The sequence below is a fragment of the Ranitomeya variabilis genome, chromosome 6 (genome assembly GCF_051348905.1).
Source record: "Ranitomeya variabilis isolate aRanVar5 chromosome 6, aRanVar5.hap1, whole genome shotgun sequence".
Taxonomy (NCBI): domain Eukaryota; kingdom Metazoa; phylum Chordata; class Amphibia; order Anura; family Dendrobatidae; genus Ranitomeya; species Ranitomeya variabilis.
The window spans coordinates 326,557,384-326,584,584 of NC_135237.1; the positions used below are offsets into that span (position 1 = coordinate 326,557,384).

At 48.0% G+C, this 27,201-nt stretch overlaps 1 protein-coding gene across 1 annotated transcript in view; it reads left to right on the forward strand.

Moving 5' to 3' along the window:
* The first annotated feature begins 2,877 nt into the window (after positions 1 to 2,877).
* Positions 2,878 to 27,201, forward strand: part of NQO2 (N-ribosyldihydronicotinamide:quinone dehydrogenase 2) — a 162,089-nt gene continuing 137,765 nt past the window's right edge. Inside the window, exon 1 of the mRNA XM_077269785.1 lies at positions 2,878 to 3,122. The gene's annotated coding sequence lies outside the window, so the exon portion shown is untranslated. The remainder of the gene's footprint in view (positions 3,123 to 27,201) is intronic.

Sequence of the window (27,201 nt, forward strand, 5' to 3'; positions counted from 1 at the left end):
TTCAGGACCTTTCTGGAGAACCAATGGGTTTTGCTGCAGTATCTAAGCATGTGACCCTCGGTCTCCAATGAGAGATCTTACCCTGGGCATGCTCAGAAGGGTAAAAACAGGACTTAGTCCCAAAAGCATCTGCTCGCCGCTGCCCAGCACTGGCGTCAATGGCAGAAGCTGGAAAAGCAGCAGTAACCTTTTGCACAGAGTCAGACTGAGCGAGACGCTGGGACCGACGTCTCCAATGAGCAGGCTCCACTGCGGCAGGAGAAGAATGGGAGACCGCAGCGGAGATGGCCTGAGATTCCCCCTGTGCAGAGGCGGGAACTCGACCCCCAACAGAGTGAGAAAGAAGTCATAGCAAAGGAGTGGATACCAGGAGGAGTTCTGCCCTGCACAGGCTGCCTCCTTCTTAGGCGCAGGATCCCGGTAGCTGGAACACCGAGTGAGCAACTGTCCTTTATGCCTTGCTCTAGAGACCAGCAGGACAGCTAATATCATGTTACTGATCCGCCCCATACCCAGGAGGCAAGGTGGCACCCACGAGAGGCCGGGGCATGATAGAGTCCCTGTAAAAAGCCTCAAGCCACTGGTCATATGGGTAATCCTATCCATCTGGGGGACAGAGAGAGAGACATAACATCTGTGAGGACCTTATGAGAGGCTCAGCAATAAGGTACTACAACACCAAGGCTCTAGAGGAAGACTACTGATTTCCACCTGGATAAGGGGACTCTGGATTTGCCTCCAAACCGGCCAGACTCTGTCTGCCCTGTGGTCTCGTACTCTGGACAGTGGATGCTGAAGCCATCAGTAAAGGTAAAGAGACTGCAACCTTGTGTCCTCATTCTTCACTGCGCCTCTCACCATCCACCATCTACACACTGGGAAGCCCTGGGGATATACTTCACCTGTGGGAAGGTATACCATCTAGCTGCCATAACATCACCCCAGCGGACCCCTTAAAGCAGCGTCTGTCACCCTGACCGAATACCACAGGTGGCGTCACGAACATTTCCCCTTTAAAGACCTTTCCCTTTAATACGGACCTCCCGAGGGCCACGGACCGGGTCAGCCACCGTGACATCCCCCTTGAGAACCGAAGGACCCGGTACCGAGTACCCCTTGCCGACGGGGGTGCTCAAACCTTTTGGCGTCACGAACAGGATCTACTTAAGCCATAAAAATCGGGTCATGTGCGCCTAAGAACTGTGCCAGAATCGTGCTTGAACTGTGATTTGCTGAAGGACTGTGTATTGCAAAAGACCGCCAAAATTCCCACCAAAACCGCCGCCATAACAGCGCCACGAGGAGCGCAGGAGAGAAGAAGGGCGTGCCAACATGGGAGGAGACTACCAAATCGGCACCAAAAGAGATGAAGACGTGCCCAGCAGCCAAGGAGGTCCGCCCCCTTATTTGCAATGGCGGGAACAAGAAGGAGGAGTCCCGCCCCCAGGAAATGGAGGAGCAGCGTGCATGTGCGACAGTAGACCCAGAAGCAGGGATGGCAACCAGCGGGTACCTGAACGACGACGAAGTGACCGAGGATCGTCTCGAGCCACCAGAGGAGTCCCCGGGCCTGCCGCCGCTGGAGGATGTGGACTTCCTGGAGTCGCCAGCAGAGAAGCTGAGCCAACAACTCCCGGACGCAGAGCCGACAGCAGTGAAGAAATGGAAGTCAGCCCTGTGCAGGAAGATCGCACTGGAAGAATCGCGGTCCGGGCAGCAGCAGACTCCAGCGTCCTCATCAGCAGAGCGGACCAGCATCGGTGGAACCACATCAGATGCAGGTACAGAAAATGCCCCTGCCCCAGTGACCAATCCTGCTCCAGCGACCGCTCTTCCCCCTGCAGCTGATTCCGCTTCAGTGACCACTCCTCGCCCAGACACCAGCCGTCGCTCCAGTTCCAGCGACTCCCCGCACCACTGACGGGACACCACTCCCGCTCCTAGTGACCGAGGGCATACCGCTGGACGTGAGCCCTGAAGGAGTGATCTTTCGCTGGGACGCCCCGTGAGATGGGTTGAACAGGTCCTATATTGCAGTCCTCACCTGGGAGGAGTATAAGCAATGCCTGCTCTCGCACTGGAAGGACCGAAAGGAGCAGGGCGCTCCATGTAAAATGCCGACCTAGAAGACCAAACACCGTAAACTGCATCCAGCAATGCGGGGGACAGTAATAGCCTTTCACCCAAAAAGGGGTTGGGCCTTCATCCAGGAGCTGGGACTGTGAACAGAAGTCTTTGTTACCAGCTATAACGTGGAAGCCCATTTCTGGGACGGCCACCCTAATCGAAACTTGTGCAGAGGGGATAATGTGACCTATACCCGCCACTGGAGTGAGCAAGGTTGGTATGCCAAGAACGTTATGCGATGTGAACCTGCAGTAGCACCACCTGCTGCCAAAACTAAGACTAACAACACTACCCCTGTAGTCTCTGAACCAGCAGCTCCTCTGTGTGCATAATTACCACTACTGGACCTGCTGCTGTGGCCAATGCTAAAGCTGACATTCGTACTCAAGCTACACAAACTTTGATAGCAGCTAATGACTTGACAATACATGAGAGGCAAACCCATGACGTTTACTTGGAGCCAGAAGAAGATCCGGGCACCCATCTTCCCAGGCCAGGAAGTGTTCGATGCCGGCTGGTGCCTTGGAAATTGCTATAATACGAAACCGCAAACAGGAACACTGACTGTAAATAGTTCTTAAACGTCCTTTTTGCTGCTATTTTCCAAGTTTAAACCTGTCCAGGGTTATTCCTTAAAGGGGTCCCACGTTTAATGGGTTCCTCAGTTTGCACAAGTTACGTTCCATTTAAAGAACACTTGAATCATGGTGTCAGTATTCCGGGTTTTCCAAGTCACCTTGTGAATGATTTTGCCCTTTGTTAAGATGGAGTTTGCTGTTTTTGTCTGCCCTACTTCCTGTTCGTTTGTTTAAAACCCGGGTCAGGTGTCAGCCTCTTTGCTGGAGTATTCTGATTCTGTTCTCCTTCAGTTCAGCTGCTAGTTCTGAGTGTGTCTCTATTTCTGGCTCTAGACATTCCCTGCATATGTAAGATACACTCTCTATGTTATCATTAGTCTGCTGACTTGGAACTTAACCCTTGGTTCATTCCTTCTGGTAAGAACTGTGTTTTTAGAACTTTGTTTTTGGACTTTGTTTCTGGACTGTGTGTTGCTACTGAATCCTTCATTTACTCCCCTCGGTGGGAGCTGTTGGAAACAACACCAGTATAATACTTATGTGAACTTGTTTCTGAACTTACCCGTATTTATGCCACGTCTGGGATCAACTTGTGAACTAGTTTCTGGACTTACGGTGTTCATGCCACACCTGGGATGAACTTGTGGACTTGTTCTGGACTTCCCTGTAATTACTTCATACCTGGATTTGACTCTTTCTGCACCGACAGTATTTGGATCTGCACCACGTCACCTGTCACACTCACCTTTTGATCACCTTGCTGAGGACTCTGCCTTAAGAACTCTGCCGATTTGCTGTATATGTTCAAGGACTTGTTTCATTCCAGGACACTGTGGGTTATCAGTATATTGTTTTGGGTGTTATTGCTGTTGTAAAAATACACTATTTGCACTAAAGAAACCTGTCTCTATCTGTTCATTGCCCCACGCTATCAGAATCCTGGAGTTCCTACAATAGTATTACACATGGACAGTGAATGGTTCACAAACTGTCTTGTAAATAGTTTACACCTTCTTAAAGGTGCTTTCTACTGGTTTTACAATGGAGGCTTTTACAGAGACAGCCTCGAATGGAGACTGCTACTAATCTTGTTGTAAGAACTGCTTTTGTTTTTCAGCGACCTGAAGAAAAACCCGTTGGTGTGGCAGAATTCTGGGTCAGGATACACGTCTTGTAGCCCTCCCAAGACCAACGTTGGGGGTTCGTAATGGGTCCCTCGCATCATGCCGCTCGTGTTGCTAAATTGACTTGAATATTGAGTGTAGAATAATTGCACTACCTCAGGACAGACTTGAGTTAGCCCTTAAAGGGAATGTTTGACTGTAGCATTTGAAAGAGTTAATATAATAGATAGAATTAAGTTTACATAGCCGATAGAATGTAGCTGATATTATAGAGTTAAAATTAGATAGTCTGATATGATGCACTTTGAATAAAATTGAAGGAAAATGCAGTGAACCCGTGGGGGTTGATAGATTTATCTGCAGCTGAATAAAGTAAACCCATGGGGGTTGGTTGAAATTTTGCACTTAGAAAAGAATAAATAAAAATGTTGAGTTGCACTTTAAAGGTTTTGAGATAGCATACCTGTAAGGGTAATTGTGTTTCATAGCTAGTTAATAACTGTTTTCTACTTGACTTAAAGTCACGCGCAAAATGTAAATGTGTTTTTGTTTGCATTGTTCAAGTGTCCTCACCTCCCATAAAGGGAAGCACAGTTTACATCAATTTGTTTCATAGCATTTTAAAAATTGTATGTCTTTTTACTAAAGTATTGTTGTTTTCTTTTCCCAGTCCGGGAGTACTGGATTTAACGGGGGGGGTGTGCAGCGCCCCAGGGTCCTGGTCGTTGCAGTGATATCATTCTACTCTAGGGGGAGTGATGTTACATTTGGAGGCAATGAAGGAGATATCTTTACCAGGTATAACAAACATACAACACATTTCATACTCCAGTCCACCAGGGGGAGCTATGCTCCTATTTATTAGGGTACTCTTCACATTTAGGTAAAACTAGTGGTCTGGAGAGGAAGTTAGGCAGTTGCTGTCTGAGCTCCGCTCAGGTAGTTGGTCCCTGACAGGGGTGGGAGCCTGTCAGAGGCCTAGACAGAAGGTCACAGAGCTGCGCCTGCCCTAAGTGCGGCAGTTCCTAAGAACAGACACCAAGGAGAACTGTATTGTAGAGAAGGTGAGAAAGAAGTCATAGCAAAGGAGTGGATACCAGAAGGAGTTCTGCCCTGCACAGGCTGCCTCCTTCTGAGGCGCAGGATCCCGGTAGCCGGAACACCGAGGGAGCAACAGTCCTTTATGCCTTGCTCCAGAGACCAGCAGGACAGCTAATTTCATGTTACTGATCCGCCCCAGAGCCAGGAGGCAAGGTGGTACCCACGAGAGGCCGGGGCATGATAGAATCCCTGTAAAAAGCCTCAAGCCACCGGTCATACGGGTTGTCCTATCCATCTGGGGGACAGAGAGAGAGACATAACATCTACAACATCTGTGAGGACCTTATGAGAGGCTCAGCAATAAGGTACTACAACACGAAGGCGCTAGAGGAAGGCTACTGATTTCCACCTGGATAAGGGGACTCTGGATTTGCCTCCAAACCGGCCGAAATCTGCCTGCCCTGTGGTCTCGTACTCTGGACTGTGGATGCTGAAGCCATCAGTAAAGGAAAAGCGACTGCAACCTTGTGTCCTCGTTCTTCACTGCGCCTCTCACCATCTACCATCTACACACTGGGAAACGCTGGGGATATACTTCACCTGTGGGAAGGTATACCATCTAGCTGCCATAACATCACCCCCGCGGACCCCTTAAAGCAGCGTCGGTCACCCTGACCGAATACCACAGGTGGCATCATGAACATTTCCCCTTTAAAGACCTTTCTCTTTAATATGGACCCTCCGAGGGCCACGGACTGGGTCAGCCACCCTGACATCCCCCTTGAGAACCGAAGGACCCGGTACTGAGTACCCCTTGCCCACTGGGGCGCTCCATGACCACCCCTAGTAGAGAGAAATATAAGAAAGGATAGGATGGTACAAACCAAATTGAAATAGGATAAAGGAGAAAGCATACACCCAAAAAATAGCAACAATCTCCAGCAGCAACTACAAACTTCAACTTTTGCACACCAATTCCAGCAAGCCAGGAAGCAAAACTTTCACAAGCAGAGATGAGAAGGTCTGGCCAGGATTTATAGAAAGAGAAAACAAGCAGGTCAAGAGCAGCTGTGAGATGGAGCTGCATGTCTCTAAAGGTACCTTCACACAAAACGACATCGCTAGCGATCCGTGACGTTGCAGCGTCCTGGCTAGCGATATCGTTTCGTTTAACACGCAGCAGCGATCAGGATCCTGCTGTGATGTCGCTGGTCGCTGAATAAAGTCCAGAACTTTATTTGGTCGTCCGATCGCTGTGTATCGTTGTGTTTGAAAGCAAAAGCAACGATACCAGCGATGTTTTACACTGGTAACCAGGGTAAACATCGGGTTACCAAGCGCAGGGCCGCGCTTAGTAACCCGATGTTTACCCTGGTTACCAGCGTAAAAGTAAAAAAAACAAACAGTACATGCTCACCTGCGCGTCCCCCAGCGTCTGCTTCCTGACACTTACTGAGCGCCGGCCCTAAAGTGAAAGTGAAAGCACAGCGGTGACGTCACCGCTGTGCTGTTAGGGCAAGAGCTCAGTCAGTGTCAGGAAGCGGACGCTGGGGGACGCGCAGGTGAGTATGTACTGTTTGTTTTTTTTACTTTTACGCTGGTAACCAGGGTAAACATCGGGTTACTAAGCGCGGCCCTGCGCTTAGCAACCCGATGTTTACCCTGGTTACCCGGGGACCTCGGCATCGTTGGTCGCTGGAGAGCGGTCTGTGTGACAGCTCTCCAGCGATCAAACAGCGACGCTGCAGCGATCGGCATCGTTGTCGCTATCGCTGCAGCGTCGCTTCGTGTGAAGGTACCTTAAGCAGCATACAAAGAGTCATTAACCTCTTCAGCACCAAAGGAAACGAAGTCCATTTAATATGAGGAACAAAATACACTAAATGGAAGATCTGTGATTCACAGTACGTAAAGATCGCCTAACCTCAGATCTCCCAGGAGGATGTGACACACTTGTGACAGTACTCCCCCTTCAATGAGGGGCCACAGGACCCTTGAGGGCAGGCTTACCTGGATGGGCCAAATGAAAAGACCGTATTAACCTATCGGCATTAACTTCCGATGCCGGCACCCACATCCTCTCCTTAGGACTATATCACTTCCAATGCTCCAGGTACTGCACAGAGTGGTGAACCTTGCGGGAATCAACGATTCTCATTACCTGAAATTCTAAATTGCCACCAATAATAATTGTGTCGGTGGGAGAGGTGATGGTACCACAGGCGCAACATATCTTGCAAGATACATATCTACAAGAGAACACAAAGTCAATTACATCTTTACGCAACTTTGGCCACAAGAATCAACAAGTAAAGAGGTCCAAGGTCGCTTTACCACCTGGATGACCAACCAGAGCCGAGCTATGATGTACCTCTAAAATTTTAAGATGCAGAAGTACAGGTATGAACAATTTCCCTAAAGGACTAGCAGGGACGTCCCCTTGAGCCTTAAATACCTCACCCTCAAGTTCAGAACACACTGTGGAGATGACCACCTTTTTTTGTAAAATAGGCACAGCATCATCAGTACTTTCACTTCCATTGAAACTCCGAGACAAAGCATCATCTTTGATGTTTTTAATCCCAGGATGGTAAGTGACCACAAAATTAAACCCGGTGTCACGAAATGTAACAACCCAATGGAGGGTCAGTCAGCAGACGGCACTATGCACACACAAGTTGGTGAAAATGGGGAGATGAAGGCCCTACCGATAGGGAATGAGGGATGAACACCTCCTGAGCTCAAACCTGAGCCTGTCCCTGCACTCCACTAATACCCTAAGTGGGTCCTTCCCCCCACCGCCATTAGGAACCTCGTCCATTGCTGTCACCTAGCATTGCCCTGGCTAGAGCACTGGCCGGCAGGGGTGCTAGCCTCAACACTGCAGATGGAACAACACAGGGGACAGTGACCAACATGAGATAGACAGGAAAAAAACACCAAACTTAGCTTAAAAGCCTTCTCTGCTGCAAAGCACTGCACAGCAGAAGAAAGGCACCCAGACCACGAACTCCACAAAACCAGCTGATTCACCACTGCAGCCAGTGAGCTTCTTAATCCAGGCTTGGTCAACATAGATTGCTCTATCACCAACAGTCAGCTGATGCATCAGGTGACTATTTAGGTCACCACCCACATCAGCTGACCAAGCAACTCTGCAATTGCAGTACACTGCCATCAAGTGAAATTGACATTAACCTCTCATGGCCTGAAAGGAAAAAAGCTACATTTAAATCAAAGTGGAAATAGAGCTGCCATGCATCCAAAAATGGATCGTGACAGTATCCCTCTTTCAATGAGGGTCCTCTGGACCCTCAACACCGGACCTCACCGGAAACGACATACAGTGAGGACGCCTTGATCCACTAGGGTTCACCTCTGCAGTCACCTGATCCTCAGGTTTACGGCAAACGCAGGCCAATGGAGATGGCAATAACGTAGACTCTGGAGGCGCAACAAACCTCCAGAGCGCCGACCTGTGGAATACATCGTGAACATGCATTACTGGGGGTAACTCCAGCTGGAAAGTCCCCGGGCTGAGAATGACCGACAGCTGATATGGCCCTATCATCCTAAAATTCCAGGTCCCAGAAGCATACTTCCACCTGATGTTTTTGGTGGACTGGACACCCATATGTACTCACTCACACACAGGTCCGGACCTGCACATTTATTTCCACGCATGCGTTTGTCAAAGGATGGTGAACTCTTTGAGGAACTGACAACAGAGGCGTCCCCCTGTGTCACCAAACTCATACCCTCGCTACATACAGAGGGAACCACCACCCTCCCCTGATCACTCCTCCTGAGAGGACGCCAAGACTCAGGGTTAAGGCAAGGATTGAGTCTTGCCCCTACTCCCTGGCAGCACCTCAGCTGCCCCCACAAGAGAATAAGGGGTAGGTTGGAGAAGAATGGCAGAGATCGTAGCTCCCAGGCAGCAGTCATTACACGACTGGTCCCAACTGACTACTTCCCTGAACCACCAATTTATGACTGGATTGTTTCTTCAACCAAGGAAGACCTAAGATGATGGGATTTGGCACACCCTCCAAGACATAGCATGACAGGGACTCCTCATGAAGAGTCCCTATACGCAGGTTAATATTATCTATGACTTGGACCACCCTCCCCTGGCTGAGAGGAACAGAGTCAATTGCCTGAACGCTAATAGGTCTCGCCAGCATCCAACTCATCAGACCACTGGTCTGGACAAAGCAAGAATCCACCAAATTGACTCCAGCTCCACTATCCACAAGCACCGGTATAGTCTCAGTAACCTCGCCAACCACCGCTTCAGCAGGAATGGTACACTGGGATGAAAAGATGGAGGAAATATACTCACCCTGGTCGCCTCTGTTATGACCCCAATGGCGAGGGTCTCAGAGAAACAAGTAAGTCTGCGACGTACAAAAATCCAGCTCATAGGGCAGTGGTAACTGGGTTGACCATATATCTACTCCTAACGCCAACACTAGCAGTAGCCGGGGAACATGCCTACGTTGGTCGCTAGATGTCTCGCGCCAGCCGGAGGACTAACTACCCCTAGAAGAGGAAAACAAAGACCTCTCTTGCCTCCAGAGAATAGACCCCAAAAGTAGGATAGTAGCCCCCCACAAATAATAACGGTGAGGTAAGAGGAAATGACAAACACAGAGATGAACTAGGTTTTAGCATAGAGAGGCCCACTTACTAATAGCAGAATGTAGTAAGATAACTTATATGGTCAACAAAAACCCTATCAAAATCCACGCTGGAGATTCAAGAACCCCCGAACCGTCTAACGGCCCGGGGGGAGAACACCAGCCACCCTAGAGCTTCCAGCAAGGTCAGGAAACAGATTATATACAAGCTGGACAAAAATGCAAACCAAAACAAATAGCAAAAAGCAAGGAAGTAGACTTAGCTTAATCAAACAGGAACCAGGATCAGTAGACAAGAGCACTACAGATTAGCTCTGATATAAACGTTGCCAGGCATTGAACTGAAGGTCCAGGGAGCTTATATAGCAACACCCCTGACCTAACGACCCAGGTGAGCATACAAGGGATGAATGACATACCCAGAGTCAAATCACTAGTAGCCACTAGAGGGAGCCAAAAGGTAAATTCACAACAGTACCCCCCCCTTAGTGAGGGGTCACCGAACCCTCACCAAGACCACCAGGGCGATCAGGATGAGCGGCGTGAAAGGCACGAACTAAATCGGCCGCATGCACATCAGAGGCGACCACCCAGGAATTATCCTCCTGACCATAGCCCTTCCACTTGACCAGGTACTGAAGCCTCCGCCTGGAGAGACGAGAATCTAAGATCTTCTCCACCACGTACTCCAGCTCGCCCTCAACCAACACCGGAGCAGGAGGCTCAGCAGAAGGAACCACAGGCACAACGTACCGCCGCAACAAGGACCTATGAAATACGTTGTGGATGGCAAACGACACCGGAAGATCCAGGCGAAAGGATACAGGATTAATGATTTCCAATATCTTGTAAGGACCAATGAAGCGAGGCTTAAATTTGGGAGAGGAGACCTTCATAGGAACAAATCGAGAAGACAGCCATACCAAATCCCCAACGCGAAGTCGGGGACCCACACCGCGGCGGCGGTTGGCAAAACGCTGAGCCTTCTCCTGTGACAACTTCAAGTTGTCCACCACATGCCCCCAGATCGGCTGCAACCTATCCACCATGGAATCCACCCCAGGACAGTCAGAAGGCTCCACATGTCCCGAGGAAAAACGAGGATGGAAACCAGAGTTGCAGAAAAATGGCGAAACCAAGGTGGCGGAACTAGCCCGATTATTAAGGGCAAATTCAGCCAACGGCAAGAAGGTCACCCAATCATCCTGATCAGAAGAGACAAAACACCTCAAATAAGCCTCCAGAGTCTGATTAGTTCGCTCCGTTTGTCCGTTAGTCTGGGGATGGAAAGCGGATGAAAACGACAACTCAATGCCCATCCTACCACAAAAGGATCGCCAGAACCTGGAAACAAACTGGGATCCTCTGTCCGACACAATATTCTCAGGAATGCCGTGCAAACGAACCACGTTCTGGAAGAACACAGGAACCAGATCAGAAGAGGAGGGCAGCTTAGGCAAAGGAACCAAATGGACCATCTTGGAGAAACGATCACATATCACCCAGATGACAGACATGCCCTGAGACACCGGAAGATCAGAAATGAAATCCATAGAGATGTGTGTCCAAGGTCTCTTCGGGACAGGCAAGGGCAAGAGCAACCCGCTGGCACGAGAGCAGCAAGGCTTAGCTCGAGCACAAGTACCACAGGACTGTACAAATGACTGCACATCCCTTGACAAGGAAGGCCACCAAAAGGACCTGGCCACCAGATCTCTGGTGCCAAAAATTCCCGGGTGCCCTGCCAACACCGAGGAATGAACCTCGGAAATGACTCTGCTGGTCCATCTAGCAGGCACAAACAATCTGTCAGGTGGACAAGAGTCAGGCCTACCAGCCTGAAATCTCTGCAACACACGTCGCAGATCTGGAGAAATAGAAGACACGATAACTCCTTCCTTAAGAATACCCACAGGTTCAGCGACTCCAGGAGCATCAGGCACAAAGCTCCTAGACAGAGCATCGGCCTTCACATTCTTAGAACCTGGTAAATACGAGACCACAAAGTCAAATTGGGAGAAAAACAATGACCAGCGGGCCTGTCTAGGATTCAGGCGTTTAGCAGACTCGAGATACATCAGATTTTTGTGATCAGTCAAGACCACCACACGATGCTTAGCACCCTCGAGCCAATGACGCCACTCCTCAAATGCCCACTTCATGGCCAACAACTCCCGATTGCCCACATCATAATTTCGTTCTGCCGGCGAAAACTTCCTAGAGAAAAAGGCACAAGGTCTCATAGTAGAGCAACCAGGGCCTCTCTGCGACAAAACGGCCCCTGCCCCAATCTCCGAAGCATCCACCTCAACCTGAAAGGGAAGTGAGATGTCAGGCTGGCACAAAACAGGCGCCGAAGTAAACCGGCGTTTTAACTCCTGGAAAGCCTCCACGGCAGCAGGAGCCCAGTTAGCTACATCAGAGCCTTTCTTGGTCATATCCGTCAGCGGTTTAACAACGCTAGAGAAATTTGCGATAAAACGACAGTAGAAGTTAGCAAAACCCAAGAACTTCTGAAGACTCTTAACTGACGAGGGTTGAGTCCAATCATGAATAGCTCGGACCTTGACTGGATCCATCTCCACAGCAGAAGGGGAAAAAATGAACCCCAAAAAGGGAACCTTCTGTACACCAAAGAGACACTTTGAGCCTTTTACAAACAAAGAATTTTCACGCAGAATCTCAAAAACCATCCTGACCTGCTCCACATGCGAGTCCCAATCATCAGAAAAAAACAGAATATCATCCAGATAAACAATCAAAAATTTATCCAGATACTTCCGGAAAATGTCATGCATGAAGGACTGAAAAACTGAAGGTGCATTAGAGAGACCGAATGGCATCACCAAGTACTCAAAATGACCTTCGGGCGTATTGAATGCGGTTTTCCATTCATCGCCCTGCCTAATGCGCACAAGGTTGTACGCACCACGAAGGTCTATCTTGGTGAACCACTTGGCACCTTTAATCCGGGCAAACAAATCTGACAACAGCGGCAAAGGATACTGAAATTTGACAGTGATCTTATTTAAAAGCCGATAGTCAATACAAGGCCTCAAAGATCCGTCCTTTTTGGCCACAAAAAAGAATCCCGCACCAAGAGGGGAAGAAGAAGGACGGATATGCCCCTTCTCAAGAGACTCCTTGATATATGAACGCATCGCGGTATGTTCAGGTACCGACAGATTAAACAGTCTCCCCTTAGGAAACTTACTGCCAGGAATCAAATCTATTGCACAGTCACATTCCCTATGAGGAGGCAGTGCACTGGACTTAGACTCGCTGAAGACATCCTGATAATCAGACAAATAAGCCGGAACTTCCGAAGGCGTAGAAGAAGCAATAGACAAGGGCAGGGAATCTCCATGAATTCCATGGCAGCCCCAACTTGACACTGACATAGCCTTCCAGTCCAAGACTGGATTATGGGTCTGTAACCATGGCAAACCCAAAACAACCAAATCATGCATTTTATGCAGAACAAGAAAACGTATTACCTCCCGATGTTCGGGAGTCATGCACATGGTAACCTGTGTCCAAAACTGCGGTTTATTTTTTGCCAATGGCGTAGAATCAATACCCCTAAGAGGGATAGGATTTTCCAATGGCTCAAGAACAAATCCGCAGCGCTTGGCAAATGACAGATCCATAAGGCTCAGGGCAGCACCCGAGTCCACAAACGCCATGACAGGATACGATGACAGTGAGCAAATCAAAGTTACAGATAGAATAAATTTAGGTTGCAAATTACCAATGGCGACCGGACTAACAACCTTAGTAAGACGTTTAGAGCATGCTGAGATAACATGTGTAGAATCACCACAGTAGTAACACAAGCCATTCTGGCGTCTATGAATTTTCCGCTCATTTCTAGTCAGGATTCTATCACATTGCATTAAATCAGGTGTCTGTTCAGACAACACCATGAGGGAATTAGCGGTTTTGCGCTCCCGCAACCGCCGGTCGATTTGAATAGCCAGGGCCATAGAATCATTCAGACCTGTGGGAATGGGAAAACCCACCATCACATTCTTAATGGCTTCAGAAAGGCCATTTCTAAAATTAGCAGCCAATGCACACTCGTTCCACTGGGTCAGCACGGACCATTTCCGAAATTTTTGGCAATACACTTCAGCCTCGTCCTGGCCCTGAGACATAGCCAGCAAGGCCTTTTCTGCCTGAATCTCAAGATTGGGTTCCTCATAAAGCAAACCGAGCGCCAGAAAAAACGCATCAATGTCAGCCAATGCCGGATCTCCTGGCGCCAGCGAGAAGGCCCAATCCTGAGGGTCGCCCCGTAAAAAAGAAATAACAATTTTTACTTGCTGAGCGGAGTCTCCAGATGAACAGGGTTTCAGGGACAAAAACAATTTACAATTATTCCTGAAATTTCTAAATTTAAATCGGTCTCCGGAAAACGGTTCAGGAATCGGTATCTTAGGTTCTGACATAGGACTTCTGATAACATAATCTTGTATGCCCTGCACACGAGCAGCAAGCTGGTCCACACTTGTAATCAAGGTCTGGACATTCATGTCTGCAGCAAACACAAGCCACTCAGAGGTAAAGGGGAAAAGAAAAAAAAAATGAGAGAGAGAAAAAAAAACTCAGAACTTTCTTTCTTATAATCCCGCTTCTGCAATGCATTTAACATTTAATACAGGCCTGGCAAACTGTTATGACCCCAATGGCGAGGGTCTCAGAGAAACAAGTAAGTCTGCGACGTACAAAAATCCAGCTCATAGGGCAGTGGTAACTGGGTTGACCATATATCTACTCCTAACGCCAACACTAGCAGTAGCCGGGGAACATGCCTACGTTGGTCGCTAGATGTCTCGCGCCAGCCGGAGGACTAACTACCCCTAGAAGAGGAAAACAAAGACCTCTCTTGCCTCCAGAGAATAGACCCCAAAAGTAGGATAGTAGCCCCCCACAAATAATAACGGTGAGGTAAGAGGAAATGACAAACACAGAGATGAACTAGGTTTTAGCATAGAGAGGCCCACTTACTAATAGCAGAATGTAGTAAGATAACTTATATGGTCAACAAAAACCCTATCAAAATCCACGCTGGAGATTCAAGAACCCCCGAACCGTCTAACGGCCCGGGGGGAGAACACCAGCCACCCTAGAGCTTCCAGCAAGGTCAGGAAACAGATTATATACAAGCTGGACAAAAATGCAAACCAAAACAAATAGCAAAAAGCAAGGAAGTAGACTTAGCTTAATCAAACAGGAACCAGGATCAGTAGACAAGAGTACTACAGATTAGCTCTGATATAAACGTTGCCAGGCATTGAACTGAAGGTCCAGGGAGCTTATATAGCAACACCCCTGACCTAACGACCCAGGTGAGCATACAAGGGATGAATGACATACCCAGAGTCAAATCACTAGTAGCCACTAGAGGGAGCCAAAAGGTAAATTCACAACAGCCTCCCTCCAAGCAACCAAGGGGATGCGGCTTTTGAGATGGTGTACATACTTTGACACGAGCTGGGCATACATTGACGAAATGATCAGCCAGACCACAGAAAAAACATGCCCCATCCCACAGTGAACCGCAGGCAGCCTAGTCTGAGAAGAGACTCCTCCTGCCTGCATTGGTTAGTCCATCTGCTTAAGTGTGTCCTCCCTAGAAAAGACACATAGGGGGTAGATTTAGTGTATGTCTCTCCCTGAGGGGTCTATCCACCCAGATAGCAAGGGCCATGGTGGCCTCCAACAATCCAATTGTCACGAATCCCACTCCATGCTGCCACTAATTCGTCATGTACTCGCTCTCAGCACGTGACTTGAGGTTGTGCCTGCAAGGGTTAATCTATCTCCCCACTCTCAGTCCAGCATTCAACCTCTGTCCTATGCTGTGATGGGAGCATAAATCACACACTGACTCAGGCTACTCACTGAATACACGGGCGATGAGTCCCGGAAAATACTAATACTGTCTATCACTCATAAGGATCACACACCTTAGGCTATGGATACCTTCCCCTCTGCTTTCAAACATGCCACCATCACACCCATCCTCAAAAAAGCTAACGTTGACCACTGCTATGCCAGCTATCGCCCCATATCACTGCTCCTGTTTGCTTATAAACTCCTTGAGCAGCATGTCTATGCTCATCTTTCCTCCCACCTCTCATCTAACTCTCTTCTTGACAACCTCCAATCTGGCTTCCGCCCCCACCACTCCACCGAAACTGCTCTGACCAAAATTACTAATGACTTACTCGCAGCCAAAGCTAACAGACAGTTCTCCATCCTCCTCCTTCTTGACCTATCCTCTGCTTTTGACACAGTCGACCACTGCCTACTGCTACAGATTCTTTCTTCCCTTGGCATCAAAAGCCTTGCCCTGTCCTGGATTGCTTCATACCTTTCCAACCGTACATTTAGTGTTTTCCACTCCCACACTACCTCCTCATCCCGCCCTCTCTCTGTTGGAGTCCCTCAAGGCTCTGTCCTAGGGCCCCTACTTTTTTCCATCTACACTCCTTGACAGAAGTTATGTCGCTTATCCATGTTATGTAAATAAAAGCTTATAACCTGACGTTAAATTCATCCATTGGTTGTATAAATTATTCTTTTGAAAGCTGAAACCCTCCGAAATGTGGTTTAGGTTAAGAAAATAAATTGGCATCAATGCAGAAATATTGATCAGTTAATGGACACAGAATGGTCAGATTTTGGCAAGACAAAAGTTTTGTCGCCCACAGAAAGTAATGCGATATTCAAACAAATAATTAACTTAAAATACAAATATATGTTGCATAACATTGGTGAATGAAGATGTGGTGCTATTAGAGTCATATTTAATATTTTGTGTGACTTCCATGAGCTTGAAGGACTGCATCCATGCGGTTCAACAATGATTAATACAATTTATTAATGAAGTCATCAGGAATAGCAAAGAATGCAGTCTTACATGCCTCCCAGAGTTCATCTAGATTCTTTGGTTTTGTCTTCCAAGCTTCCTCTTTCATCCTACCACAAACATGCTCAATGATGTTCATTCCTTGAGCACCTTGATCTTTTTTGCCTGGAGGAACTTTGCTGTAGAGATGGATGTATGAGATGGAGCACCATCCTGCTGCAGAATTTGACCTCTTTTATGATTTGGAATATAAGCGGTAGCTAATACTTCTTGATATTTTAGGCTACTGATATTGCCTTCCACCTTGCAAATGTTTTGCACACTGAATGTAACCCCAGACCATGATATTTCCACCACCAACTTTAACTGTTTTCTGGGTGTATTTTGGATCCATACGGGCTCCAGTAGGTCTCCTGCAGTATTTGCAGTGGCTGTGGTGTAATTCTACTGAAGATTCATCAGAGAAATCCACCATCTGCCACTTTTCCAGCATCCATCTGTTTAGCAGGCTGTGAGACTTTGCAAATGCCACACGGTTTTTTATTTGTCTTTTGTTTAGTTCTGGCTTCTGGGCACTGATTCGACCATGGAGGCCATTTGGAGACAGAATTCTACAAACTGTTCTAGTTGACACAGGGACTTGAGGTGACCAGGCCTGTTGGAGCTCTGTTGCAGTGGAAGAGGGGCTTGCTTTGGATTTTCTAACCAACAAACGTTCCTCCTGAGCAGTTGTCTTGCCGGTCTGCCGGACCTGGGCTTGTCAAACACATCCCCAGACTCTTCAAATCTTTTTTAATTCTGTGTACTTGACGCTGAGACATATTAAAGGTGCCAGCCACCTCTGCAGTGGATCTGGTTTTCAGCCTCTTGATAATCCAGGCTTTGGTCAAAGGGGGGATTTTTGGCATGTTGTCAGAGCTCAAGTTGCAGTTCAAGTGAAGGTCTGGGGTGCTGAATTTCTTTTTATACACACACACTAATTAACCGATCATTTACTGAGGACAGGTGAGGATGTAAACTAGGATTGGATGCATTATATGACCAGGCGACAAAACTTTTGTCTTGACAAAATCTGACCATTCTGTGTCCATTAACTGATCAATATTTCTGCATTGATGCCAATTTACTTTCTTAACCTAAACCACATTTCGGAGGGTTTCAGCTTTCAAAAGAATAATTTATACAACCAATGGATGAATTTAACGTCAGGTTATAAGCTTTTATTTACATAACATGGATAAGCGACATAACTTCTGTCAGGGAGTGTATACCCTTGACCTAGGACAACTTATAAACTCCCATGGCTTCCAGTACCACCTGTATGTGTACGACACTCAGATCTACCTCTCTGGCCCAGATGTCACCTCTCTGCTGTCCAGAATCAAAGCGTGTATCAGCCATATCCTCCTTCTTGAACTCTCGCTTTCTAAAACTCAATGTAGACAAAACCGAACTCATCATCTTTCCCCCATCTCAGATATCCCCCCTACCTGATCTATCTATTATGGTAAACGGCATCACGCTCTCTCCTGCACCTGAAATCCACTGCCTCGGGGTAACTCTCGACTCTGCCCTGTCATTCAAGCCGCACGTCCAAACTCTTGCCACCTCCTGTCGCTTCCAACTCAAAAATATTGCCAGAATCCGTCCCTTCCTCAGCCCACAATCTACTAAATCTCTTGTGCATGCCCTCATCATCTCCTGCCTCGATTACTGCAACACCCTCCTCTGTGGCCTCCCCGCTAACTCTCTTGCACCGCTCCAGTCTGTCCTCAACTCTGCTGCCTGGCTAATCCACCTCTCTCCTAGCTACTCCCCTGCTTCTCCCCTCTGCAAATCCTTCCACTGGCTCCCAATTCCCCAACGAATCCAGTTCAAGCTACTAACAATGATCTACAAAGCCATCCACAACCTTTCCCCTCCCTATATCTCTGAACTAATCTTCCAATATCTTCCCTCACACAATCTTCGATCCTCCCAAGACCTCCTACTCTCCTCCACACTTATTCGTTCCTCACACAACCGCCTCCAAGATTTCTCCTGAATATCCCCATCCTCTGGAACTGCACATGCAGCGCCCCCAATGCCGCAGGGCCGAGGGGTACCCGGTACCGGGCCTCTGAGTCTCTGCTCTGGGGTTGTCACGGTGGCTAGGCCCCGGTCCGTGACCCTGCCGAGGGGCGCACAGTTTATGAAGTGACGGATGTAGATGGTGATGGTGGTGTAGTTATGAAGTGCCGGTCGCAGTAAATAACGAGGACACCAGGTTGCAGTCTCTTTACCTCTTTACTGAAGATCTCCGGGTCCTCAGTCCGGAATCCGGATAACCAGGCTGCGCAAGTCCGGCCGGTCCAATGGCACCTCCAGAGTTCTCTTAACAGGTGGAAATCTGTGCCTTCCTTCTAGCGCTAGGTGTTGCGGTCCTTCCCTGCTGTGCTTACGGAAAGTCCCCACAACTGTTGTGTCTGTTTCTTAAGTTCCCTCACAACTCGATTAGATGATGTTCTGCTAATCCTCCGTCCCTCCCTGATGTTGCGGTTAGGACGGCACCCGTATGACGGGTAGGCTCGGAGCTCTTCCGGGACCCTAGAGTCGCCCCTCTCCACAAGTTGCCCCCCAAGACTGCATAGGTGATTTGGGTGAGACAGCCCGCCTTAGACTGACTGTCCTGCCGTTGGTTTAGAGTATTGCCTGAAGCTGAATATTGTAATACTCCCTCGGCGTTCCGGCCGCCGGTTGTGCGCCTCAGTAGGATGTTGCCTCGGTCTTACAGCACGACTCCTACTGGTATTCTCCTTCTTGCTTTGATCTCGTTTCTCACTCAGCACAATCTATCTCGCTTCTAATCCTTCCTTGGGCACCGCCGCTATGCTGAGCAGTCACGGTCCCGTTACGTTCCTTCTTGTAGCCAGGCCTCTGTCAGGATCCCACCCCTGACAGGGACCTGTTGTGAATTTACCTTTTGGCTCCCTCTAGTGGCTACTAGTGTTTTTACTCTGGGTATGTCTATCATCCCTTGTATGCTCACCTGGGTCGTTAGGTCAGGGGTGTTGCTATATTAGCTCCCTGGACCTTCAGTTCAATGCCTGGCAACGTTGATATCAGAGCTAATCTGTAGTGCTCTTGTCTACTGATCCTGGTTCCTGCTTGATTAAGCTAAGTCTGCTTTCTTGCTTTTTGCTATTGTTTTTGTTTGCATTTTTGTCCAGCTTGTACATAATCTGTATCCTATCCTTGCTGGAAGCTCTAGGGAGGCTGGAGTTCTCCCCCCGGGCCGTTAGACGGTTCGGGGGTTCTTGAATCTCCAGTGTGGATTTTTGTAGGGTTTTTGTTGACCATATAAGTTATCTTACTACATTCTGCTATTAGTGAGTGGGCCTCTCTTTGCTAAACCTAGTTCATCTCTGTGTTTGTCATTTCCTCTTACCTCACCGTTATTATTTGTGGGGGGCTTGTATCCAACTTTTGGGGTCTATTCTCTGGAGGCAAGAGAGGTCTTTGTTTTCCTCTTCTAGGGGTAGTTAGTCCTCCGGCTGGTGCGAGACATCTAGCGACCAACGTAGGCATGTTCCCCGGCTACTTCTAGTGTTGGCGTTAGGAGTAGATATATGGTCAACCCAGTTACCACTGCCCTATGAGCTGGATTTTTGTACTTCGCAGACTTGCTGATATCTCTGAGACCCTCGCCATTGGGGTCATAACAGTTTGCCAGGCCAGTATTAAATGTTAAATGCATTGCAGAAGCGGGATTATAAGAAAGAAAGTTCTGAGGTTTTTTTTTCTCTCTCTCATTTTTTTTTTTTCTTTTCCCCTTTACCTCTGAGTGGCTTGTGATTGCTGCAGACATGAATGTTCAGACCTTGATTACAAGTGTGGACCAGCTTGCTGCTCGTGTGCAGGGCATACAAGATTATGTTACCAGAAATCCTATGTCAGAACCTAAGATACCGATTCCTGAACTGTTTTCCGGAGACCGATTTAAGTTTAGAAATTTCAGGAATAATTGTAAATTGTTTTTGTCCCTGAGACCCTGTTCCTCTGGAGACTCCGCTCAGCAAGTGAAGATTGTTATTTCTTTTTTACGGGGCGACTCTCAGGATTGGGCTTTCTCGCTGGCGCCAGGAGATCCGGCATTGGCTGATATTGATGCGTTTTTTCTGGCGCTCGGTTTGCTTTATGAGGAACCCAATCTTGAGATTCAGGCAGAAAAAGCCTTGCTGGCTATGTCTCAGGGCCAGGACGAGGCTGAAGTGTATTGCCAAAAATTTCGGAAATGGTCCGTGCTGACCCAGTGGAACGAGTGTGCATTGGCTGCAAATTTTAGAAATGGTCTTTCTGAAGCCATTAAGAATGTGATGGTGGGTTTTCCCATTCCCACAGGTCTGAATGATTCTATGGCCCTGGCTATTCAAATCGACCGGCGGTTGCGGGAGCGCAAAACCGCAAATTCCCTCATGGTATTGTCTGAACAGGCACCTGAATTAATGCAATGTGATAGAATCCTGACTAGAAATGAGCGGAAAATTCATAGACGCCAGAATGGCTTGTGTTACTACTGTGGTGATTCTACACATGTTATCTCAGCATGCTCTAAACGTCTTACTAAGGTTGTTAGTCCGGTCGTCATTGGTAATTTGCAACCTAAATTTATTCTATCTGTAACTTTGATTTGCTCACTGTCATCGTATCCTGTCATGGCGTTTGTGGACTCAGGTGCGGCCCTGAGCCTTATGGATCTGTCATTTGCCAAGCGCTGCGGATTTGTTCTTGAGCCATTGGAAAATCCTATCCCTCTTAGGGGTATTGATTCTACGCCATTGGCAAAAAATAAACCGCAGTTTTGGACACAGGTTACCATGTGCATGACTCCCGAACATCGGGAGGTAATACGTTTTCTTGTTCTGCATAAAATGCATGATTTGGTTGTTTTGGGTTTGCCATGGTTACAGACCCATAATCCAGTCTTGGACTGGAAGGCTATGTCAGTGTCAAGTTGGGGCTGCCATGGAATTCATGGAGATTCCCTGCCCTTGTCTATTGCTTCTTCTACGCCTTCGGAAGTTCCGGCATATTTGTCTGATTATCAGGATGTCTTCAGCGAGTCTAAGTCCAGTGCACTGCCTCCTCATAGGGAATGTGACTGTGCAATAGATTTGATCCCTGGCAGTAAGTTTCCTAAGGGGAGACTGTTTAATCTGTCGGTACCTGAACATACCGCGATGCGTTCATATATCAAGGAGTCTCTTGAGAAGGGGCATATCCGTCCTTCTTCTTCCCCTCTTGGTGCGGGATTCTTTTTTGTGGCCAAAAAGGACGGATCTTTGAGGCCTTGTATTGACTATCGGCTTTTAAATAAGATCACTGTCAAATTTCAGTATCCTTTGCCATTGTTGTCAGATTTGTTTGCCCGGATTAAAGGTGCCAAGTGGTTCACCAAGATAGACCTTCGTGGTGCGTTCAACCTTGTGCGCATTAAGCAGGGAGATGAATGGAAAACTGCGTTTAATACGCCCGAAGGTCATTTTGAGTATTTGGTGATGCCATTTGGGCTCTCTAATGCACCTTCAGTTTTCCAGTCCTTCATGCATGACATTTTCCGGAAGTATCTGGATAAATTTTTGATTGTTTATCTGGATGATATTCTGGTTTTTTCTGATGATTGGAACTCGCATGTGGAGCAGGTCAGGATGGTTTTTGAGATTTTGCGTGAAAATTCTTTGTTTGTAAAAAGCTCAAAGTGTCTCTTTGGTGTACAGAAGGTTCCCTTTTTGGGGTTCATTTTTTCCCCTTCTGCTGTGGAGATGGATCCAGTCAAGGTCCGAGCTATTCATGATTGGACTCAACCCTCGTCAGTTAAGAGTCTTCAGAAGTTCTTGGGTTTTGCTAACTTCTACCGTCGTTTTATCGCAAATTTCTCTAGCGTTGTTAAACCGCTGACGGATATGACCAAGAAAGGCTCTGATGTAGCTAACTGGGCTCCTGCTGCCGTGGAGGCTTTCCAGGAGTTGAAACGCCGGTTTACTTCGGCGCCTGTTTTGTGCCAGCCTGATGTCTCACTTCCCTTTCAGGTTGAGGTGGATGCTTCGGAGATTGGGGCAGGGGCCGTTTTGTCGCAGAGAGGCCCTGGTTGCTCTACTATGAGACCTTGTGCCTTTTTCTCTAGGAAGTTTTCGCCGGCAGAGCGAAATTATGATGTGGGCAATCGGGAGTTATTGGCCATGAAGTGGGCATTTGAGGAGTGGCGTCATTGGCTCGAGGGTGCTAAGCATCGGGTGGTGGTCTTGACTGATCACAAAAATTTGATGTATCTCGAGTCTGCTAAACGCCTGAATCCTAGACAGGCCCGCTGGTCATTGTTTTTCTCCCGTTTTGACTTTGTGGTCTCGTATTTACCAGGTTCTAAGAATGTGAAGGCCGATGCTCTGTCTAGGAGCTTTGTGCCTGATGCTCCTGGAGTCGCTGAACCTGAGGGTATTCTTAAGGAAGGAGTTATCTTGTCAGCGATTTCTCCAGATCTGCGACGTGTGTTGCAGAGATTTCAGGCTGATAGGCCTGACTCTTGTCCACCTGACAGATTGTTTGTGCCTGCTAAATGGACCAGCAGAGTCATTTCCGAGGTTCATTCCTCAGTGTTGGCAGGGCACCCGGGAATTTTTGGCACCAGAGATCTGGTGGCCAGGTCCTTTTGGTGGCCTTCCTTGTCAAGGGATGTGCGGTCATTTGTGCAGTCCTGCGGTACTTGTGCTCGAGCTAAGCCTTGCTGTTCTCGTGCCAGCGGGTTGCTCTTGCCCTTGCCTGTCCCGAAGAGACCTTGGACACACATCTCTATGGATTTCATTTCGGATCTCCCGGTGTCTAAAGGCATGTCTGTCATCTGGGTGATATGTGATCGTTTCTCCAAGATGGTCCATCTGGTTCCTTTGCCTAAGCTGCCCTCCTCTTCTGATCTGGTTCCTGTGTTCTTCCAGAACGTGGTTAGTTTGCACGGCATTCCTGAGAATATTGTGTCGGACAGAGGATCCCAGTTTGTTTCCAGGTTCTGGCGATCCTTTTGTGGTAGGATGGGCATTGATTTGTCGTTTTCGTCCGCTTTTCATCCACAGACTAACGGACAAACGGAACGAACTAATCAGACTCTGGAGGCGTATTTGAGGTGTTTTGTCTCTTCTGATCAGGATGATTGGGTGACCTTCTTGCCGTTGGCTGAATTTGCCCTTAATAATCGGGCTAGTTCTGCCACCTTGGTTTCGCCATTTTTCTGCAACTCCGGTTTCCATCCTCGTTTTTCCTCGGGACATGTGGAGCCTTCTGACTGTCCTGGAGTGGATTCTGTGGTGGATAGGTTGCAGCGGATCTGGAATCATGTGGTGGACAACTTGAAGTTGTCACAGGAGAAGGCTCAGCGTTTTGCCAATCGCCGCCGCGGTGTGGGTCCCCGACTTCGTGTTGGGGATTTGGTATGGCTGTCTTCTCGATTTGTTCCTATGAAGGTCTCCTCTCCCAAATTTAAGCCTCGATTCATTGGTCCTTACAAGATATTGGAGATCCTTAATCCTGTATCCTTTCGCCTGGATCTTCCGGTGTCGTTTGCCATTCACAACGTATTTCATAGGTCCTTGTTGCGGCGGTACGTTGTGCCTGTGGTTCCTTCTGCTGAGCCTCCTGCTCCGGTGTTGGTTGAGGGCGAGTTGGAGTACGTGGTGGAGAAGATCTTAGATTCTCGTCTCTCCAGGCGGAGGCTTCAGTACCTGGTCAAGTGGAAGGGCTATGGTCAGGAGGATAATTCCTGGGTGGTCGCCTCTGATGTGCATGCGGCCGATTTAGTTCGCGCCTTTCACGCCGCTCATCCTGATCGCCCTGGTGGTCTTGGTGAGGGTTCGGTGACCCCTCACTAAGGGGGGGGGTACTGTTGTGAATTTACCTTTTGGCTCCCTCTAGTGGCTACTAGTGTTTTTACTCTGGGTATGTCTATCATCCCTTGTATGCTCACCTGGGTCGTTAGGTCAGGGGTGTTGCTATATTAGCTCCCTGGACCTTCAGTTCAATGCCTGGCAACGTTGATATCAGAGCTAATCTGTAGTGCTCTTGTCTACTGATCCTGGTTCCTGCTTGATTAAGCTAAGTCTGCTTTCTTGCTTTTTGCTATTGTTTTTGTTTGCATTTTTGTCCAGCTTGTACATAATCTGTATCCTATCCTTGCTGGAAGCTCTAGGGAGGCTGGAGTTCTCCCCCCGGGCCGTTAGACGGTTCGGGGGTTCTTGAATCTCCAGTGTGGATTTTTGTAGGGTTTTTGTTGACCATATAAGTTATCTTACTACATTCTGCTATTAGTGAGTGGGCCTCTCTTTGCTAAACCTAGTTCATCTCTGTGTTTGTCATTTCCTCTTACCTCACCGTTGAATGTTATTCTACTCCCTCGGCGTTCCGGCCACCGGTAGTGCGCCTCAGTAGGATGTTGCTTCGATCTTACAGCAGGACTCCTACTGGTATTTCTCCTTTGCGTGATCCCGTTTCTCACTCAGCACAATCTCTCTCTCTTCTAATCCTTTCTTGGGCACCGCCGCTACCCGGAGCAGGCACGGTCCCGTTACGTTCGTTCTCGTTGCCAAGCCTCTGTCAGGATCCCACCCCTGACAGAGACCCTACTGTATCTTCCCCTACAACACCCTCTGCCACAAGGTGTTGCCTGGTTCCAACCCAGTCAGCTTTCTCATCTAACTTCCTGCCTGACCCCCAGTTTACCCACAATGGTGGGGAGTGGCCTAATGAATAGAACCCTTAGCTCCCCCTGGAGGCCCAGCTGTGAAATGTATTGGTGTCTGTGATACCTGGTCAGATGAACTCCTTCAGTGTCATCGGATGTACCATAGCTCCCCTTAGTGGCGGAGCCACAGTACTGCAACGACCAGGACTCTGGGGCGCTGCACACACCTCAACACATCCGATTATCCACCTCCCTCGGATTCTTCAGATGGAACCTGAAAACCCATCTCTTCAAGGAAAGTCTACAGCCTGCAATAACCATTCTGCTGCGTCACCAACCGCCAGAGCTGCCGCCTCACCAACCGCCAGAGCTGCCGCCTCACCAACCGCCAGAACTGCCGCCTCACCAACCGCCAGAACTGCTGCTCCCCCGACCTTCTGTCTCCTCCTCATTATCCCATAGAATGTAAGTCCGCAAAATCAGGGTCCTCTCCCCTCAGCATTGTAAAATTTTTTACTGTAAACGATATCTATAGCCCTGTACGTAACCCCTTTTCTCATGTACAGCACCATGGAATTAATGGTGCTATATAAATAAATAATAATAATAATTTAATGAGCGGTACCATGTGACCAGCCCTGGGACAACGGAGAAGCAGGAAAGTGCAGAGACTTTGCCAGGAGGGTGAGTATGATGGGGGAGGGTGAGCCATGTGATGTTCTCCTGTCCCTGTTCCACTGCCAGGCTCTGTCTTCTGCGTCCTCTGGCTGTGATGTTCAGGTCAGAGGGCGCGATGACGTGTTTAGTGCGAGTCCTCTGCCTGAACAGTCACTGCAGAGACCCGGAAGACACAGCGGCGCATGGCGGTGGAACGGGGACAGTTGAATATTGCAAGTGCCGGTGTCCTGAGCAAGCGGCGGCACAGGCACCTGGCCCCCATAGCACGCTGGTGTCTCCGCCTGCTCAGGACACCGGCACCTGGCCTCCAGCGATGAGAGGTGAGCGATGAGAGGTATGTCTTTTTTTTTTTATCGCAGTATATGGGGCATATTGTTCTATGGAGCATCTTATGGGGCCATCATCAACCTTTATGGAGCAGCATATGTGGCATATTATTCTATGGAGCATCTTAGGGTGCCATCAACTTTTATGGAACATTATATGGGGCATATTATTCTATGGAGCATCTTATGGGGCCATCAACTTTTATGGAGCATTATATGGGGCATATTATTCTATGGAGCATCTTATGGGGCCATCATTAACCTTTGTGCAGCATTATACGGGGCATATTTTTGTATGGAGCATCTTATGGAGCCCATTATGAACTTTATGGAGCATTATATGGGGAGTATTTTGTATGGAGCATCTTATGGGGCCCATCATGAACTGTATGGAGCATTATATGGGGCTCCTGATTCAATATGGATATTCAAAAACATTTAACCTACTGATGTCTCAATTAATTTTACTTTTATTGGTATCTATTTTTATTTTTAAAATTTACCAGAAGCTGTTGCATTTCCCATCCTAGGCTTATTCTCGAGTCAATAAGTTTTCCTAGTTTTTTGTGGCAAAATTAGGGACCTCGGCTTATACTCAGGTTGGCTTATACTCGAGTATATACAGTATATGCTCTCCTGAGATTAATGATGAAAAACCCCGTTGCTACAGGTGAAGATGAGGATCTAATATGTCCCTTGGCAAGACTCTCAAAGATAGACTTTCATGGCATGTCTCTCAGGACCTGATAGATTATCTAATCTGGTTTTGGGCAACTTTGCACCCAGGAAGCAAATTCACAGGACAGTCATACGCACGATGAGGAGGCAGTTCTTGACACTTCTTTACAGAGAACACCTCCTCAAAATCAGAGACATTAATGGAGACATTAGAGATAACACTACCTAGGCAATTCTTCTTGCAAAAATTACACCACATAATAATCTTTCTCACCTGCCAGTCTATGACCAGATTATGTTTAGTCAACAAGGGAAGATCCAACACAATAGGAGCAGGGAGGCCTTCCAGAAGGTAAAAAGGAAGGAGCTTTCTGTGAAGATCACCTACCCGAAGGTACACTTTATGCGCTACGTGCGTAAAGCTT